Source organism: Pogona vitticeps, chromosome 7 (assembly GCF_051106095.1).
Source record: "Pogona vitticeps strain Pit_001003342236 chromosome 7, PviZW2.1, whole genome shotgun sequence".
Lineage (NCBI taxonomy): Eukaryota > Metazoa > Chordata > Lepidosauria > Squamata > Agamidae > Pogona > Pogona vitticeps.
The window spans coordinates 21,534,912-21,542,399 of NC_135789.1; positions in this window are offsets into that span (position 1 = coordinate 21,534,912).

Here is a 7,488-nt window from a genome sequence, read left to right on the forward strand (position 1 = left end):
CGAGCTGTTGGTAACCAGGTAGACACGATAGACTCACACATATATGTATTAGTTAACTTCACTTTCACATTGTCCAAAAACCAGAGTTTTCTGGGCACAGTAAAGGTAAATGAAAATCACAAAACACAGAACATTGTGCTATAAGAGACACAGCGAAGAAAAACATCCCAAGATAAAACCAGCCAGAAAGGTTCAACTATTGCAAGAGGCACCCATGCAACACAGAGGAGAAAAATCAAACGGCATCAAGCGTACAGTCCAAAGCTATGTGGAGTTGGTGGGCGTCCCGTCTAGTCCAGCCCCACTGCCGGTCCTGGAAATCCATCGCTAAAGCATCTCTGACAGATGTTCACACAACCAGTTTCCCTTGATAGAAAGAATGTTCAGTTCCTTCACCCGGGGAAGAGACCTGTGGAACGTTGAGCAGTTTCTGCCTTTCCACGGCCATTGTGCCGAATGAGATGCTCCCTATAGGAACTAGAAGAAGAGAAGAGAAATTGCACCAGGAGACTCCCTCTTGCATGGGATGGAAACTGAGGTAGGCCGGGAAGATCCATGGACCCTCGCTAGGTATGCTGTCTCCCCAGAGCACAGATTAGGGATGGGACAGAAGGATTGCCATCACTCATGAAACCCACAGATCTGTCTCCCTTTCTTCTCATCCATGTGGGAACAAACGAAACAGCCAAGAGCAACTTTGAAGAGATCACATCACACTCTGAAGCTCTGGGAAGGAAACTGTACAATTTTGGAGCCCAGATGGTTTTCTCATCCCTCCTACCTGTACTCAGAAGTGGACTAAAAAGGGAAATTCTCCGGGTGAAGGACCAGGTGCAAAGGTGGTGTCAACGTGAGAGATTTGGTTTTTGGGGTCAGGGGCTAAGCTTCTTGGAAGACAGACTGCTAGCAAGAGACCTCACAAGGACTGGGGAGAATGTGTTTGGCCACAGCATGGAGAACGTCATCAGGAGGGCTTTGAACTGAATGGGAAGCGGGAGGGAGATGCAAGCACAGAGTTAAGGGAAGATGAAGCCTTACAGACTAAATGTGGATCAATATTAACATTAACATTCATAATAATATTCATAAAAATGCTCATAGAAAAGTAAGCCACAAATCACACACTCTCCGGAGTCTATATATGAATGCCAGGAGTATGGAAAACAAAGAAGAAGAACTAGAAATCCTAGTTCAGGAGCATAAATATGAATTGATCGGAATAACTGAAACTTGGAGGGACGACTCCCATCACTGGAATACAGCAATTGAAAGGGATAATTTTTTCAAAAGAACAGAAACAATAGAAGAGGAGGTGACATTGCAGTCTGTGTCAAAAATATGCATTTCAGCAGAAAAATACAGGAGGAGGAGATGGGTTGTCCCACTGGGAGCATCTGGATCAATGTCGCTGGGGCAAAGAAGAAGAAAAAAGGAACTTCGTAGTTGGAGTTTGCTAATGACCTCCCAATCCAGGACAGGAAGCAGAAAAAAACAAATCTGTTGGGAGGGAAATTCTGCCAAGTCTGGCCCTTCCAATAAATTACTGGCTTTGTGTGGCTGATCATTTCCCCCTACAAAAGGTGGAGAAAGAAACCAGAGAAACTAAATCAAGTTATCCTCCACATGATTCTAACCAACAGAGACAACGTGGTGGAGGAAGTGACAGGAAGGGGTACTCTGGGCAAGAGGGACCCTGGTCTCCTAGAATTCTTCATTTCCAAGGAAACCAGCGCAGAGGGGAGCCACACGCACATACAGATATGCTGGATGTTTTTTAAAAAATGACCCCAATATTAATGAACTCAGAACAAAGATGAGTAAGGTCCCATGGCAGGGGATCCTAACAAGAAAAAGAGTCCAAGAAGGGTGGGAGTTTCTAAAACAGGAAATTCTAAAGGCGTAACTGAAAACAATTTGAACAAGGGGGAAAAAAAGGTGGGAAACAGCAAAAAAGACCAGAGTGGCTTCACAAAAAGCTGAGGACCTGAGGGGGGGGGGGAGGACATATATACTGTGTTTCCCCCCAAATAAGACAGGGTCTTATATTAATTTTTGCTCCAAAAATGCATTAGGGCTTTGTAGCGATCAGCCCTGCCCTCACCTGTCCGCCGCAGCAGAACAAGGGAGTTGGAGACAATGAAAGGACGGAAGGTGGAGCGGGGGGGGGGGAAGGGGCTGGATATAAAGGCTGGTGTGTGGAGTAGGAGAGAGATTCTGTGAGCGAGAGACAGTGTAAAACTTAAATGTGAACTTAGAGTGTGTTAGAGGTCTGTGAGAACACTGAACGGAACAGAGAGTTTTTAAAGTTAAGGTAGAATTGATTCAAATATAAGTGATTGGCAACCTGTGATTTACCTATTGAATATTAATCAGATGCTAACTTCCCTGATCTAATAAATGAGTTAAGATTCAAAAGCACACGTGTCTCCTTGATTGAATGGTATTGAAGCAACAATACCTGGTGGCAGTGAAGAAAGAAGAAGAGCGAGAACCTTGTGAAGACCTGAGGGGCTTCAGAGGGGATCGCCACAGGCTTATTTTCAGGGGATGTTTTATTTTTACATTTATTTTTACAGTGATTCAAATACTGTCCTGTCATCATCTTCTGGCTGCTGCACAATGGCGGAGGGCGGGGTTTCTCTTCACTGGGGCTTGTTTTTGGGGTAGGGCTTATATGAGGAGCATCCTGAAAAATCAGATGAGGGCTTATGTTCAGGTTAGGTCTTATTTTTGGGAAAACGGTAGGAAGTGGAAGGAAGGCCAGACCACACACACACAAAAAGAATCCAGACAGGTGGCAAGGAGTTGCAGGAAAGGCAAAAGCTGAGAAGGAGCTGAGGCAAGCTAGAAGCATAGAAAACAACAAGAAAGGCCTTCTCCAGACATGTGCCTAGCAAAAGACAGAGGAAAGGAAGAGCGGCTCAGCTGCTCAAAGGAGATGGAAAAATGAGGGCAAAGACAAGGCAGAAGCCCTCCATTCTTCTTTTAGCTCAATCTTTTCCCAAAGCAGAGGCTGTGACCCTCCAGACACATGGGAAGGGCAAGTGGGGGGGGGGGGACAGAATGGCAGTTGGAGACAGATAAACTGTCAAGGAAGACCTGACTGCCTTGAAGGAGTTCAAATCTCCAGGGCTAGAAAAACGGCCTCTGAGAGGGGAATCTGACCACTCTCAGAAGCGCTGCCCCTTCTTTTCTTGAAATCATGGCGGCGGGGGGGGGGGGGAAAGGGTGAGGTGCCAGGGGATCTGAAGAGGGCCAACATTGCCCTTATCTTCAAAAAGGGCAAAAATGAGGAATGTGGGAACTACAGGCCAGTCAGCCTGACCCTCCATCCCAGGGAAAATTTTGGGACAGAAAATTCTTCTTAGTTTTATTTAGATTATACAGCATTCACTAGAAAACCATGTAGTAAGAACTGGAAGCCAACACAGAGGAATCCTGCCAGACTAATCTGATCTCTCCGTTTTTTAAATTGGGTCACCTCCCTGAGCTGACCCATCAGATTCCACACCCACACAGGACAGATGAAACGGCCCAGGTCACCATGCGCCCGCTAACTCTGGCCACTCATTAGATCCAATAATTGCCTCAAACAGTCTGGGAGATTCTGAGGCACTCATTGCAGATGGGCCAAAAACAGACACTAAAAGGTGTTGGAGTTGAAGATATTGCCATTGTGTAGTTGCAGATAGGTTATATTTAGAATGTGGGATGAAAAAAATTGAAATTAATCCTCTCTACTATTAACTGGTCTATGGTGTATATACCATATTCTGCCCATTTTTTCCACAAAAAAGGAATTTTTCTCAATTCTTAGTACTGAATTTGCCCATAGAGTAGTTTTTTCATGGGCATATGGGTTGAATTATAATTGGCGAGCTAATATTCTTCATATTTCCCTCATAGCTAAAATGGAAGGAGGTATGTTTCCTTTTCTCAAAATGTATTTAGAACCCAGAACAAACCATCCATATAGGGTTGTGTTAAATAAGTCATTTCTAGACTCGCCCAAGATGGAGTATTAATAGGAATAGAGGTTTGCCAGCAGTTTACTTCAGCAAAAAGATATGCTTTATGATACGTACTGATATCTGGGAGATTAAATCCACCTTCTGATATTGGCAGCTGCATTTTTTAAAACCAGACATGAGGTTGAGAATCTAAATGTTTAGATTCTTGAATGCGTTTCTGACTTTGAGGCCCTTAGCATATTCTTGGATTTTTGAAAATAGTTATATTATTAGTGGACTTTCTCAACTAGGTTCAAGGTAACAAATAAAAGGGAAAGGGGTATTCATAGAGAAACACATCAAAATGAAAAACTAACAGGGACTATGGAGGGAAGAGACAGTTCAGTCCTGGTGTCCCGCAAAGGTTGTGCAATGTTTGCCTTTGTGCCTGAGTGTAACATGGCAGACTTGACAGAATTTCCCTCCCTTCAGATATGTTTTGAGGTCATTAGCAAACTCCAACTCCAAGCCCTTCCAAGAAATTCCTGGCCTTGTGTGGCTGAACATTTTCCCCTACAAAAGGTGGATAAAGAAACCAGAGAAACTAAATCAAGTTATCCTTGACTTGATTCTAACCAACAGAGGCAACATGGTGGAGGAAGTGGCAGGAAGGGGAACTCTGGGCAAGAGGGACCCTGATCTCCTAGGATTGTTCATTTCCAAGGAAACCAGAGCAGAAGGGAGCCACACACACACATGCTGGATGTTAAAACAACCCAATTTTAATGAACTCAAAATAAAAATGAAGAAGTTCCCATGGCAGGAGATCCTAACAAGAAAATCCCAAAGGGTGGAAGTTGCTAAAATAAGAAATTCTAAAGGCCTAACTGAAAACAATTTGAACAAGGGGAGGGGGGAAGGCGGGAAACAGCAAAAAAGGCCAGAGTGGCTTCACAAAAAGCTGAGAGAGGACCTGAGGGGGGAAAAGGAGATATATACCGTGTTTCCCGAAAATAAGACAGGGTCTTATATTAATTTTTGCTCCAAAAACGCATAAGGGCTTATTTTCAGGGGATGTTTTATTTTTACATTTATTTTTACATTGATTCAAATACAGTCCTGTCATCATCTTCTGGCTGCTGCACAATGGCAGAGAGCGGAGTTTCTCTTCACTGGGGCTTGTTTTTGGGGTAGGGCTTATGTGAGGAGCATCCTCAAAAAGCAGAGGCTGTGACCCTCCAGACACATGGGAAGGGTAAAGGGGGGGGGGGCAGGATGGCAGTTGGAGGCGGATAAACTGTCAAGGAAGACCTGACTGCCTTGAACAAGTTCAAATCTCCAGGGCCAGAAAAACTGCCTCTGAGAGGAATCTGATCACTCTCAGAACCGCTTTCCCCTTCTTTTCTTGAAATCATGGCGGGGGGGGGAAGGGTGAGGTGCCAGAGGATTTGAAGAGGGCCAACGTTGTCCTTATCTTCAAAAAGGGCAAAAAATGAGGAATGTGGGAACTACAGGCCAGTCAGCCTGACCCTCCATCCCAGGGAAAATCTGGAATACAGGGTTCTTCTTAGTTTTATTTAGATTATAAAGCAGTTGCTAGAAAACCATGTAGTAAGAACTGGAAGCCAATACAGAGGAATCCTGCCAGACTAATCTGATCTCTCTCTTTTTTTAATCGGGTCACCTCCCTGAGAGACAGAGGGAATACAGTAGACGAGGTTTATCTTGACTTCAGCAAAGTTTTTGACAAAAGTGCCCCATGATCTCCTAACTAATAAGCTAATGAGGTGTGGCTGGATGATTACAGGATGGCTACAGGATGATGATTAATGGCTCCCTCTCAAATTTGGAGGTCGATAGTGGGGGATCCCAGGGATCAGTCCTGGGTCCAGTGCTCTTCAACATTTTTATTTTATTTTATTATATATATAAAATCCATCTATGTTTATTTAACATCGTGTCACCTGGGTTCAGTTTATAATCATTTGTTAATACAACTACAATATATATTAAGCTCTTAATCTATACAACATGCTTCTAACCATTGATAAAACAAATTCCATGTTTGATAATATTCTGCATCTTCTTTTTCTTTGATTTTCGGTGTCAGTCTATCCATTTTGGCGCAGTCCAATATCTTTTTAATTATTTCTTGATCTATAGGTGTTTCTTCATTTTCCAGTGTTGTGCAAATACAATCCTTCAAGCTGTTAAGATTTGCAGTATACATTTTGTTTATCAACACTTTCTGGTTTTGTACCTAATAAAAAGAGTTCTGGCTTAAAATCTACATTTTTGATTATTTTAACAAGCCATATATTTATTTCCCCCCAAAATTGTTTGCTTTATCACAGGTCCACCAAAGATGATAATAAGTTCCAGTTTTTTATGACATTTCCAGCATTTATTTGACCTATTAAAGAACATTTTAGCTAATCTATCGGATGGTAAACACATTTTATATAAGTTCTCTTTATAAGATGTTGCCATTGTCATTTTAGTTTCTAGACCACAGTTTTTGCCATTTTTCAAAATCATTATTATATCCAAAAAATGTGCCCATTGAACCATCGTTTTTTAGACCTTCAACATTTTTATTAATGACCAAGGAATGCTTGCCAAAATGGGCGACTGACAGAAAATTGGGTGAACCCACTTGAAGGCAGAAATAAAATTCAAAAGGATCCTGATAGGCTGGGCATGAGGAGGAACAGAAATCCTATCAGGAAGGAGGAGGGCGAGCCTTCCTTTCCTCAAGCCCCCACACCGGAGGGGACAGGAGGCGGTTTAGCTTTCATTACCGGCTGTTGGGGAGAGAAGAGGGGAAAGAGAGGAGAAGATCTGACCATGGAGGGGGATCTGAGGAGCAGGGAGGAGGAGGAGAAGAGCCTCAATGGGGAGACAGTGGTGGTGGGCTCCCCTTTGGGGGTCTTCCCCTGCCCCAGCCTGAGGAGCCCCTCATGAGGGAACCAACCGATTTGTGAGCGAACCCCCCCCCCATGGGGAACTCGAGAGACAGTTAGGCTCAGTGGAAAGAGTTTGAAGGACTGGTGGGCCCTCCCAAAGTCATGCTCCACAGGTCTCTGGGGTTAGAAAATGTTAAAAAGGTGTTTTCTCCAAAAAAAATAACAAAATAAAAAGAAAGGGGAAAAAAGAAACATAATGGGTTTTGGGGGAACAAAATGGGGAATGGGCATCACCTAATCCTGAACACACTCACACAGGGAGAAGGGTAGAGTTGCAATGCCTCAGAAAAATGAACCCAACACACAGTGACAAGATGGGGGATCCCTGGTTCAGCCAAACTAGGAGCCAGAAGGATCTTGCCGGTGTCTTAGATCACAAGCTGACTAGGAGCCCACCGTGTGGTGTGGCTTTTTTTTAAAAGGCCAGTGGTTTTTAAGGCTCCATGCCTAGCCTCCCAATCCCGTGAGGGAGGTACGGGTTTCCCCTTCTTTTCGGCCCTGGTTAGGCCTCCTCTTGGCTCCTGGCTCCCGGTTCCAAGCCAAAAGCTGAAAGCATTGGGAGGGTTTCGCCT